The following is a 13,567-nucleotide window of genomic DNA, read 5'->3' on the forward strand; positions in this document are numbered from 1 at the left end:
GTTCAGGCTCAGGTTCAGCCTCAAAGGGTCCTGGAGTAAAAGCCACCCACGAAGTTCCAAACAGGTCCAGAGAAATCCCCAGCCACATGAAAAAAGTTATCCCTCACATTCATATTATCATTTTATAGTTTAGAAAACTTTTCTCACACATGTTAGGTTAGGATTTATATGAATATGTTTGTGTTTAACATAATATAAATATAGTTTATAATAAAATTATAAATTGTATAATAAATATTATATATAATAATAAAGAATATATAATATATAAACATGATATAATTAATATTAATATTATATATATATATTATATATATATATATATATATATATATATATATATATATATATAATATATATATTAAAGAACCAAGGCTCAGAGAACTTTACTTAGTCTGGATCATCATTCAGATGTCAGTTTTAGGCCGTTTGGAAGAAAGACTTACCTAAACTCTTATACAAGATTAGATTTACTATTATTTTCTCTCATAACACCCTATATTTATCCTACAAAACCTTGTATTTTTACCGTGAGATTGTTTGGTGAGTGCCTTTTTCTCTCATTAGAGCATGAGTTCTGGGAGGGTAGGGTTCTGGTCAGTTGCATTATCTTTGGTATCTCTATCACCCAAACCATTTGAAAAATTCTTAAATGGGAGAAGGGGGTTCTTAAAGACCATATAGTCCACCACATTTATAAAGAAGAGCAAAGAAGGAAATTTCCCAAGTTCATACTACAAGCCATGGCATAGCTGGGCCTGGAACTCAGTCTCTTGCCACTGTGTCTAGGGCTTTCTTTAATGAATCTCCAATCTCAATTAATTCTGGGTCCTCAGTCATTAGGCACCAGGGTCAAGGGATGATCAAAGCTTTCAATATTTACATGTCACCTCATTTTCAGGCCTGTACAACAGGAATAATTATTTTTCATTAACAAATATTTATTGAACACCTACTATAAGCAAGGCATTAGGAATATAGTTGTGAATAAGATAAAATCACTGCCCTCATGGAGCTAGGTAGAAGACACAGACAATAAACAAAAATATAAAATGCTAGAAGCAAAGTCAAAAGACGAATGATAGACTAGTGAAAATATTTGCAATTCTTATTATGTACAAAGGGAGAAATCTCTCTAATATATAAAGAAGTCCCAAACACAAGACAAATAAATTAGCAACTTTATAGAAAACTGGATATAACAAACATGGTTCTTGACCTCATGGAACTTGTAATCTAGCGGGAGAACCCCCTTTTCTCCAAGGCTAGGGAGTGGCTGGACTGCATGGTTTTAGGACACCAAAGGAGATGGTGAGTCCTTGAGTAGCTCCTCTCATGTCTTCTTAGGTATACAGCTAATAAAAGTCTAAATCTCAGCTCTGTCACTTACTAAATATGTAACTTTGAGGGAAATTGCCTAATTTTTTTGAGCTTCAGTGTCCTTATTTTGTGAACTGGGAATAATTCTAATTCTACAGGTTTGTTGAGAGGACTAAGTGATATAATAGATGTGAGAGTATGTGGTACATAATAAACACTCAACAAAACTTTTTTCCTTCCATTTCCCACATCTCATTCTGCCTAGAACTGAGAATAGAGGAGCAGTGCCTCTTCTTCTGTGAATATTTAGCTTTTTTTTTTTTTTTTTTTTTGCTTCTTACCATGTAATGTCTGGCCTTGAGAGGAGTTCTCAGTTATACCACTTTCCTGAAATCCCATGAGGTACCTATTTATTAGCTCAATTTTGAGATGGGTAAATGGATAGTCAGAAATATTAGTAATTTAACCAAGTCCCCACAACTGGAAAGTGGCAAACTGAAATTCAAGTCCATGTCTTTGAACTTCAAGCTCAATGCTCTTGTCACTATAGCAAAAGGTCTTGGGTGACAATCTGCAATGCCTGCCACCAGTCAAGCACCCACTTTTAACATCTTTGATATTTTTATTTCCCACTTAATCAAACTGTAACACTCTTTTTTTTAAATTTTTTTATTTATTTATGGCTGTGTTGGGTCTTCGTTTCTGTGCGAGGGCTCTCTCCAGCTGTGGCAAGCGGGGGCCACTCTTCATCGCGGTGCACGGGCCCCTCACCATCACGGCCTCTCTTCCTGCGGAGCACAGGCTCCAGACGCGCAGGCTCAGCAATTGTGGCTCACGGGCCCAGTTGCTCCGCGGCATGCGGGATCCTCCCAGACCAGGGCTCGAACCCGCGTCACCCGCATTGGCAGGCAGACTCTCAACCACTGCGCCACCAGGGAAGCCCAACACTCTTTATGAGTAAGAGACATTAGACCATCTACATCATAGCATTTGCTTTGGGGTTAAAAAAGTTCAGGTTATACATTGGAGATTCTGAACTACCTATTGCCATACACATTGTGATGGTTGACACTCTTTAGATGAGCCTGTGGAAGCTAACATATGCAAATAAGGGACAGGAGCATTAAGGAAAACTGTCTGTGGTGACTAACCCTAGAGAGAAGTATGTAAAAATTGACTACCTCCTAAATCAGTGCTAAACTAAGTTCTAGCACCCTAGTTCTAGAAGATGTTTAGCTGTGGTGTAAGCACAAAGGCTTGGCCTAAATTCTCTTTTTGTCCCCACAAATGCACCATTCTTGCCCTTTGTTTAGTCAGAGGAAACACTAGGAAGATGAAAATGGTCTGTGTGTCAAGTCAGTGAAACCAGGGGAACCCATCCCAGTCTGAATTAGAGACTATATATTTTAAAGAAATGCAGTTTTGTTCCTTCCAAATATATGCAATGGGCTATCACAAGTTTTTCCTCCTTCCTTCCTTCCCTGTCCACAATTGTTGCCTAGGGGTTTTAACCTTTAGGTGGACCATTGTGGAAAATAGATGAGTGGTTGGCTAGTTATTTCTTCAGTTATTTCTGTCATAGATGGAAGCTTCTGAAGGACTCTGATTGGGAGTAAGGTATAAGAAGTGAGGAGCACAACCAGCTTACTTTTCTAAGTCTTTAAACAACTCTCTGGAACTCCTATCTTATCTTATCTACCTTTGTTTTTTTTTTTTTTTTGGTCACACCGCATGGCTTGCAGGATCTTAGTTCCCTGACCAGGGATCGAACCTGTGCCCTCAGCAGTGAAAGTGTGGAGTCCTAACCACTGGACCACCAGGGAATTCCCATTAATTCGTTTATTTTTTTCTTTCCAAGAAGCTAAGCAAGGGTCAGCTCAGCTCAGCCCCTCTAATAGTCATAAATTGGAAATTAATTGAGTTTTTTCTGAATAAGATTGCCCTTGTAGACTGAGATGATAACTGACTTGAATTTGCTATTTCTTAACCAGAGCCATATTATATATTTTTGTAGATTGCTTCAAAATTCCTACCTTTCATAAATTGTCACATAGCATTTGGGCAAGTGACATGACCTCCCTGAACCTCAGCTCCTCTTATGTCAAATGGGGATAATTTTAGTATCTCCCTCATAAGGTTGTTGTGAGGATATTACTAAACTAATACATGCAAAAGGCTTGAGACAATGCCTGGCACTTAGTAAATTCTCTTGGTAGGTCCAAGGTCTTTGCCTGGTTTCTCCCAGAGCACATTTGGTGAGTTGGATAGGCTTTGGGGTGGCTATTGTTCTAGTGCATCTATAGATATTCAAAAATATACTTAAGCTTATATTTACCCTGTTACATCAATGGTCCCTCCATTCACACAAGCTCACCATGTTCTTTCCTACCTCTGCATTTTTACTTGTGTTCTTCTTTCTGTCTGGAATGCTCTTCTCTGACTATTGATCTTATTATCTTTCAAGGCTCTTTTTAAATGCTGCCTCTTCTGTGAAGTCTCTAGTCCACCCAGTTGGAATTAACTTTTCTTTCCATGGCCTAAACTCCAGAATTCCTTGTCTTGAAGATGGAAGAGTATTGCACCACCTGTACATTCTCTGATTTCTCATGTCTCATTGGATAAGTTTCAAACCCTCAACATAATATACAAGGGCTTCCTCAGTTTGGCCTCCTGTTACCTCTTCCACTTTGCTTTGAGCTATTCTTTCCTTTGCTTACTCTATTCCAGACCACATCAGCCTCCTAATCTTCTTGGAATATGCCACATATTTTCCCATCTCAGAGCTTTTACACATGCTGTTTCTTCTGCCTGGAATGGGTTTTCAACAATTATTCACTTGGCTCACCTGTTCTTTTTTTCTTATTCTTCAGTCACACTTCAAAGGTCACTTCCTTTGAGAGGTTTTCTTGACCTATTCAAGCCTTGTGGATTAGGTTCCCTGTGTTCTCCTAGCTTTCTGTGATTCCTCCTTTCTTGTCATATTTACCTGTAATTATTTGTTCAATAGCTATTTTCCACCACACTGCAAGTGCCAAGAAGGTAGGCATCTTATGTGTCTTGTTCTCCTCTGTATCCCAAGTGCCTCGCACCATGCTTGATACTTAGAAAACACTCAATATATATTTGTTGAGTGAATGAATCTAGTCCAGCCTCATTGTAGATATGGCCCATAGAGAGAGGGGGTTTTACTCAAGGTCACACAGATAATCAGTGGCAGAGAATAGACTGTAGTCTGGGTCTCCTGACTTCAGGTGCACTGCTCGTTTCCATACATTCACCTCCACTATAGTATTTGTTCTTTGTACATGCTTATGTATTAATCTGGATCCTGGACTAGGCTGTAAATTCCTTGAGGGCAGGGACTACATTTTATGCTTTTGTTGTCCCACATGGTAACTACTAGCTATGTGTGGTGATTGAACACTGAAAACATAGGTAGGCCATATTGTGGTGTACTGTAAGTTTAAAATACACACCACATTTTAAAGAGTGTAAAATACCTCATTAAAACATTTTTCCATTGTTTACTGGTTAAGATAACATTTTGGATGCATTGGGTTAAATAAAATATACTATCAAATTACTTTCACCTATTTATATTTCAAATTTTTAATGTCGCTATTAGAAAATTTGTGGCTCACATTGTATTTCTATTAGATGTATAATACTGCTCTGCTGTGTATTTATTTTTCCCCTTGGTGCCAACCATAGAGCTTTGCAGCCAGTAAGTGCTCAACACACCCTTGTTGAATAAAGTTGAGCTATAGTTGGTAGGTTAATTGCTGCCACATTTCTTGTCATTGTCACTGGGTTTGTGGGGAACCTCACAGTGAAACCTCTATCCCCAAGCCCATGAGTACATGAAGTTCTTCAGTCTTGGCCTGGGGGTGCCCTGTACATTGCATCAGCCTTTGGATTTCCTTTCAGAGGAAGCCCCAGTGCAATCATACACATAGCAATCACCAGGGTTGGGGTGGAGTGTGTGGACACTGGCTTCTTGCACAGGAAGTGGCCTCAGCTTTGCAGTTGTCCCTGGGGCATTTTCTTGACAAGCTTCCTATAGGAAGTGGGGGTAGGTGAGCAGGGAGTTGAACTCAATGTTGAGGGGGGCTTCTCAGTTCCTTCATGAAAGTGAGGTAAGCTAAGGAATGTGGGGATCTTGGGTTCTTTCATTTGCTTATGCACTGATGCATTCACTTATTCACCTCACAGTTCTGGGGCAACTATTTCATCCTTGGCCCTGTGAAGAAAGGAAGGGATCAGACACAGTCCTATTTGGGGCAGTTCTTGGTCTTTTTGGAGAGACAGACACATAAATGCAGTGTGGAGAGGTTTTTGAGACTAGAGGCAGGCAAAGCCAGGAGCCATTAATTTTGTCAGGAAAGGGGTGGTCAGAGAAAGCTTTCTAGAGACAGTGAGCATCATTATTTTATCTCTCCATCTTTTAAAATCTAGCTAAAATCCTACTTTTCTAAGAACCTTTCTAATCACCACCACTTCCTCACCCTCTGCCCTGGAAGAATCATGTCTTTCTTACCCACTCTTCTGATAGTACTTTGTACCTTCATCAACTTGTCTCACACTGTAGAGATATATATTTCCTTGGGTGCATGCCTGAATCCCTCTCCCCTCTAGCCTGACAATTCCTCAGTATGATGTGGTGACTGATGCTCAGACAGGCTGTGCATGATTTTTCAAGGGCGTACAGTTAATGTTACAGAGATGGGTCTATAATCCAGGGGCTATAACACAGGATCCAAGACACAGGGACTCTGACTCAAAATTCAGTGTTGTTTTTCATTCCAGCACTGAGTGAATAAATGCATGTATCTACAGTGTGGGACCCCCACACTGTCTGCCTGCTCCCCCTACCCAACTCTCTTCTCCCTCATCCCGCCTCATAAGCATGGTCAAGCCAAAGAGCATCCAAAATGGAAGAACTCTATGTCTTTTGGTTGGACAACAGACCTAAAGGAAAAGTCCCGTTTGTGCTGTTGCTGCAAATTGGCCCTTCCAAACACGCTTTGTGTTTGTGAGGCAAAGAGGAGCTCCGAGGAGCCCCATGTCATTTTCTCTAATTCAGACCTTTTGCATAGTAGGCATGATTTGTAGATCCTCCTGGCTCCTAATGTTTTTTTTTTTTTTTTTTAATTCGGATATAGTTATTTTACAGTGTTGTGTTAGTTTCTACTGTACAGCGAAGTGAAGTAGAGTTCCCTGTGCTATACAGCAGGTTCTTATTAGTTATCTATTTTATACATATTAGTGTATATATGTCAATCCCACCTTAATGTTTTTTTTTCATGGATCTACTATGAAGCTGAAGTTGGCCACCATTAATTACTACTTTAAGTGAAGACATTGTTTCCAGAGGGCCCCTGTTAAAAAGCTAGGAGAGTACCTTAACTGATAAGTGAGAAAAAAAACTGAGTGGGTAGCTGAACTTAATCTCTAGGATATGAGTAGGGAGGAAGGGTCCCTCCCTAGAAAAGTGCCCACAGGACAACCCCGACTCCACCACAAGCTTTAGTCAGAAACCAAAATAAAAAGGAATTGAATCTTTCTAGAAGCCAGATCTGGGGAAACTGGTTTCAAGGACTAAGCCAATAAATTATTCTGGTAGAAGGAAGTTTTCTGCAGAGTAGTGTGAGTGTAAGTGAATCCCTATCCCAGGCTGTCCCCTAGAGCCTCTAGACTCTGCATACACAGGAAAGACCATAGTGAGAGAGGGGCAGGTATGGAAGGGGTTATAAAGGAACCAGGGAATGTTTGAGTTGGAGAGGCCACCAAGATCATCTAGTTCAACCTCTGTTGGTTAAATGGGAAACTAAGGGAGGGAACAGAGCTGACAGATCTGGGAGTAGGACACCAAACTCCTGGCTCCCAGAATGTGGTCTTTTCTCTTGAACCCGAATTTATATGACAGCATGTAGCTTGGATAGATTATTCACTGAGGCTTGAGTACTGCCAAGGGTCCTATTTCTTCTATGTAGACTAAGGACTGAGACTTGGGCACTGCAATCATTGACGGTGATCCTGTAAGTATACCCTGAAAGCATTGCAAGAATTGCCTCTCCCATCTGCCATGTCATCAGGATTCATGATGTAGAGCACTGCATAATGGGAATCCAAAGTCTTCCTGGCTGTGAATGGGGACTGCCCAAGGATTGCAAACATAAGGCTCTAGGAAGTCATTCACTTTCTTCTCATAACTGTCATGTCCCTCATGAAGCCTAAAGGTCACAGTTGAACTTAAGTGTCTGGCACTGTCTTTTCCTTCTCAAGGTCAACCACTTTCTTCGTAACCAACATGGGAGAGTAGAAAAAGCCTAACATTTTGAGTCAGAAAGACCTGAGTACAAATTCTGCCTTCTCCATTATTTCCTAGTTTTGTGTCCTTAGGCAAGCCACTTTACTTCTATGTGTCTCAGTTTCCTCACCTATAAATAGGAATAATGATAATACCATACTAGATGATTGTTGATTAAATGAGACAACACATGTAAAACACATAATAAATACTTTCATAGATGTGAATTTTCTTTTTTCTTTCTGTCTGTAAGCTCCCTGGATGCCAGAATGTGACCTGTGGGCAGAGCTGTGCTAGCAGGCCCAGCTTCATAGGCATGTAACCTGTAAACTTTCACAGGGCCTCATGCTTAGAAAGACCCCAAACTTAGCTTAATGTTCTGCTGTTGCCATCTTGAATTTTTAATTTTTTTTTACAAAGGGGCCTTCCTTTTCATTTTTCACTGGGCCCTGCTAATTATGTTTGTGTGCCAGGGGAGATAAAATGGGTGTTTCAGGACCAGGAGGCATTCTGATAGGGTGAGAGAACACATGAATTGGAGTTGACAGAAATGGATTCAAATTCTAGGTATACCACTAATTTGCTTTTTGATATCAGGCATTTCCTTTTATCCCTCAGGGGGTCAGTTTCTCAATTTTAACAATGGGGGTTTTTATTTGATAATGTCTCAGCTTTGACATTCCAGGACTCCTTCAGTAAACCTGGGGAAAACTCCCTGGCCATAGGTCGAGCCTAGGGCAGCCAGGGCTTTCTGCTCAGACTCTCTGCAGCTTGGGGAGTTAGTATCTGTTGGAGTTCAGCTGGCAGTGGGTGAGGACATGGCAGTGAGGACTGTTGCTGCAGTAGGAGACCCTTTCACAACGGCACTCTTTTGTCATTTTGCACCCAGATTTCCGTTGGCTAACCTCAGCCTTATCTTCCTCATTTCTGTTTCCTCTTGAAGACACCAAGGGCCCTTCAAAACATAGGACCTTCCTGCTCACAGCATAAAGCCCAGTTCCCTCTGGCCTCTGCAGGTTGACTCATCACCAGGGAACCTATGCCTCCTACAAGATGAAGGCACCACTCCAGTAACAGGTATAGTATCAACTTGTCCTCTCTGCTTGGATTCCCAAACTGGGGCAGTGTCCATGGCTACCAAATATGGCTTGGATCTGCTCATCCTATTCTCCTTGGACCCTTCTCAGGAATTCTGGATCAAGGGTGGGGGAGAAGAAGTGTCCCATTGGTACCCTTCTGTCCTGGAGCTTATAATGATGAGAAAGGAGAATGACATTTCCTCTCCAAACAGGCTGTTTAGAGGACATCCAAATGGAAGTGGAATGTTCTCTGGAACCAGGATCAGGATATTTGAATAATGGTCCTGGTTTTGCCATTTACTCGTTGTGTATCTTTGAACAAGTCCTTTCTCCATTCTAGGACTCATATTTTTGACCTCTTCTGCAAAGAAGAGGAGGGGAAGGATTAGATGGACAGTGTCTAGAGACTCGTTTAGTTTTTATATCCCTTATTTTGATAGTTTTTAGCCCTCTGTTGGGAAAGGACATGAGAGTGATGCTGAGTAAATATCTCTGGGTGGGGCTGAGCAGGGGGTTGAACTATGCCTGAAAAAAAGTCCATACTGCTCCCAGTATGAGGGGGCCCAACTGGGTCAGTTGCAGGGCAGGTCTTACTGCTTGGTGTGTTAGCCCTCCCAGGGTAGACAGGGAGCAAATGATATTTTATGTAGTATAACAGACCAAGAGAAAACTTTCAGAGACCCTCAGTATCACTCCACGTAGATATCCATCTTTTCTTCCTATGGGTCTGGCCAGCCTTTCTCAGCTGAACCTGCTTTCCTTATATACACTCTGTTGGAGAGGCATGAACTAAAACATCAAATGTGGAAATAAAACCAATATAGTTTCAGCTCAGCCACCGCCTCTTTCCATTAATACTGGGGCAAAATAGTCTATAAGGCTCTTAAACTTCAGGTACTAAGAAAGAACCTTTAACCTCCTCATACCTCTCTTCCTTTTTGATGAAGTCAGAAAGGGCATTCAGGAGGCTGTGGACACCTTCAGTTTATCCAGGTCTTCTCACAGAAGCTGGTAGCCAGTAAGGATGATGATAGAAGAAAGGCATCAGTCCAGTTCTCTCTCTCCCACTACCCTGAACCCAAACTCTATTAATCAGCTTCCTTGATTGGCTTCCACTCACAGCTCCAGGGACTGAGCCAAGGTGCCTGTGAGCTCCTATATGAGAGGCTCTGGAAAGCTCACCAAACACTTTCCTGACAACTTTGCCAGGTAAGTCTTCTTGTCCGCATTTCCAGAGAAGACAACTGAAGCTCAAAGGACAACTGAAGCCTAAAGGAAAACTTTCCCAAAGCCATGATTGGCTAATTAGTGCCCAATGCAGCATTAGAATCTAAGTTTGTCTGATTCTTTCCACTATGCCATATCTGGTGACCAAGACTGTTGCTTTGGCTGAAAAAGCCACACTTCTGGGTGGCTTGGAATGGCTTGGGTAAGTAGAGAGGGAAATGAGGGGACGGAAAATATCATTTAGAGCTTTAGGTTTGAAGTCACTCTCAGATATCAAATTGGAGGAGCATGTCACCTGCTTATCAACATACATTTACCTGAAAGAGTTAAGTTTCTTTTTAATGCACTATGATTTTTTGCTGAAAGACAAGTCCCTCTGCCTTGTCTTAGCTGGGATAAGGCTTTCTGGCCTCATGGGGGCAGTTTTACATTCCTTGGAATGTTTGCCTCTTTTCATGCCAGTATATAATATAAGCCAGCTACTTTCTCACAGATCAACTACCACACCTGGGAAAGGGAGGAATTTAACACGGACTACCTGGAATTTTTAGCAACAGTATCTGGGTATTGCCAAGTGAATTCTCTCAGAAGTTCCAGACCTGATCATGCTCCTGGCAGCTTCTTTATTTCTCTGATGGCTGTGGGTTGAATGATCCCAGTACCTCACTGCCAAGTCCACTGCCTATATTTTGCCTTCCTTTTTGATGTGTCTCCCTTTTCCCAGAGAGATATACAGAGCATGGAGGTAAAAGGACCAGTGAGGAAAACTGGAGGGCACAATGGGATGACATAGGGCACAGCCCCAAACTGTGTACAACTTGTATGATCTTTAGCAACTCTCATCCTCAGTATGAGCCTTCATTTCCTCCTTTATAACATGAGTAGGTGAAACTATATGAAGGTCTTTTTATAGCTGCCATTCTTGAGTCCGGATTGGTTAAGTGCATCATGTTAGGCAAGGCTGAGACCATAAGAAATTCCTGTTTCATTGTCCTGACCCTGTTAAGTCAGTGGTCAATGGCCCTTGCTTTCCTTGTGGTAGTTCAACCACCTTTTTTTTTTTTTTTTTTTTTGGAGCATTTGTTATGTATCAAATACTGACCTAAGGGCTTTACATACATTATTTCATGTCATTCTCACAATAACTTATTAGGTAAGTACTATACTTACACCCATTTTGTGGATGTGGAAAACTAGAGCTCAAAGAGATGAAATGATTTATCCAAGATTTCTCAGCTACTCAATGGAAGAGCCAGAATTCATGCCCGTGCTTAACCTCAAAGCCTATATCCATAGTCATAACACTGTGAGAACATAGACTGAGAGAGTTGGGAAGGTGGGACATGGACATTGACTCTGGGACCTGGTCCTTTCCTGAGGTCAGGGAGGCAGGACAATGACCAAATTGTACATTCTCTGCTGCATAGAGAATCTCATTGAAGCTCCGGAACCCTAGAAATGCCATAGCTATAGGACTCAGGCCTGAGGACACCCCCAGCTGAGCACTGGGGCTTCACCTGCAGTATCAAGTGGGTCTTTCTTACATACCTTAAGGATGCCTCTTCTGGTTAGAAGCCTTATTGCCTATTTTGTTCACTTCCTTATTCTGGTGCTTCAGCTAGTCCCTATAGCCTCTGCAGTTTCCCTGGTGCTCAGGGTGTGACTCCTTTCTCTTTCTTTCCCTCCAGGGCCATATCTCCCAGGAAGATCTTGCCTCCCCACTGAAGCCCCTGGCCCAGCCTCCTGCAGTGCCACGCTCCGTGTATTTGACAAGCTGAGTTAGACACTCCGTGTAGTAGAGTGTCAGTTTGTCAAATACCCCAAGTGCGGCATATGCCTAGCAGCTCCAGGCCAGGACAGTTGAGATACAGCAGATAGACTGACAGCTGGATACAAGAACACACACCAAATACCAACTAAGCTCTCAGAAGTTATTTTCGGTGACTTTGAGGGAATTAAAGCATTGTACCTGAGGGTGTCGGAGGGAAAATGAAGCAGCTCTGCTACACACAGTGGGAGCCCTAGGGGGATACAATAGTCTTGAAAAGGCATACGGGCTCCAGGGATGGAAGTACTCCTTTATTCATTACTTTCTCCCTTCACATTCCCCTCCCAGAGTCCCCTAGCAAGGACATCTGAATTCTCACACAAGCATCATCACAGGGCTTAGACACCCAGTTTCTGGACATTTAACCCTGGCTTCTTAACACACTTTGACCTTACCTATCTCTCTCCTTTTCTTCATGCTTTTTCTCCTCCTGGGAACACCTTCTTCATTTCTCTCTTCTTATCCATTTCTTTCCCATACTTCTTGGCCCAGCCAAAGTCCAGTCTCTCCAAGGACTTTTGAAAGTCAACCTATACTCTTTCCTTCTTCATTCTCAAAGCACTCCTTGCCTGGGTGCTTGTATGTACCCTTTTATCTCCTACTGCCAAATGGTACACCTTGAATTGTTAATGGACTTTTACAGGGGATATTTTTGAATTCCCCACTAGATTGTGAGCTCCTAGAGAACAATACTCTTTCCTTAATTTCTGTCTCCCCATTCCATCCCTACTCCAGGCCCAGCACAGTACTCAGGTAACAGAAAATACTTAATAACTGTTTATTGGTTGATAGACTTTCCACTAGTCTATTAGTTTTGGGCCTTTGGGCCAAATGCTACCCAGGAATTTTGTAAGAAAACAATTAAACTTTGGTCACTGCAGTGCTATAGGGTGTGTGAGGTAATTGCCAACATGGAGGGTTTTTCTTCCTGAGAAATAGGGTCAAGAGTCAGAGGAGGAGGGCAAAAATGTAGACTCAGAGGGCAAGTAAGTTTTGGAATTACTTGGTAACAAAAAGTTATACAGATGCTTTATTGCAGGATTTTTCAGAGACTTTAATATTGTAATGTTCCATTGGAAATCTCCAAGAGAGGGCCATAGAATGAAGCATTTCCCATGTTTATCTGATCATGGAAACTTTTTTCTGTGGGCCATTTCCTGGGTCGGGTGTTCCATGGAACAAAATTTGAGAAATTGCCTTAGAGGAACTTCATATCTTTCCTCTCTTCTGGAGATCTTGTCTTTTTACTCCTCTACTTTTCTCCACCCAACTACCTGCCTAAGACAGGTCCTGTGTTATTATACCATTTTTGTTTAGCCTATCCTGCATATTTGGTCTAGCCGTATACTTAGGACTTTCTCACTGGCTTGTCTTGTATGAAAAAGATTATCAGGTTTTGGGCAGAGATGATCTCTAGACGTTTCCTGCTGCAATAAATATATGCTCCTAGGTCTGTAATTTTATCTTGTTTTATCTTGTTATCTTGTGGCATTTAATCAACTTGCAGTATCAGTGTTACCCTGCATCATAGAAAGAGTTTAGAAGTTTACCTTCATTTTTTTCTACTCTGGAACAATTTATGTAGCAACAACAAAAGGCATATGGGTCCCAGGGATGGATGTGCTCCTTGATTCATTACTTTCGTTCCTTCCTGTAAAGCGAAGGACGCTTTGTTCACTTTTATGTATGATTTTGACTTCTGTAATCAATTCATAGGGGAGCAGCTGCTGGTTAAACCTTAGCTGACCTTGGAATTGCATTGTAACCAAAAGTGGCACATGTCAGCTTCCATAAAGGGTGAAG

This window comes from Eubalaena glacialis, chromosome X, assembly GCF_028564815.1.
Source record: "Eubalaena glacialis isolate mEubGla1 chromosome X, mEubGla1.1.hap2.+ XY, whole genome shotgun sequence".
In the NCBI taxonomy this organism is placed as follows: Eukaryota; Metazoa; Chordata; class Mammalia; order Artiodactyla; family Balaenidae; genus Eubalaena; species Eubalaena glacialis.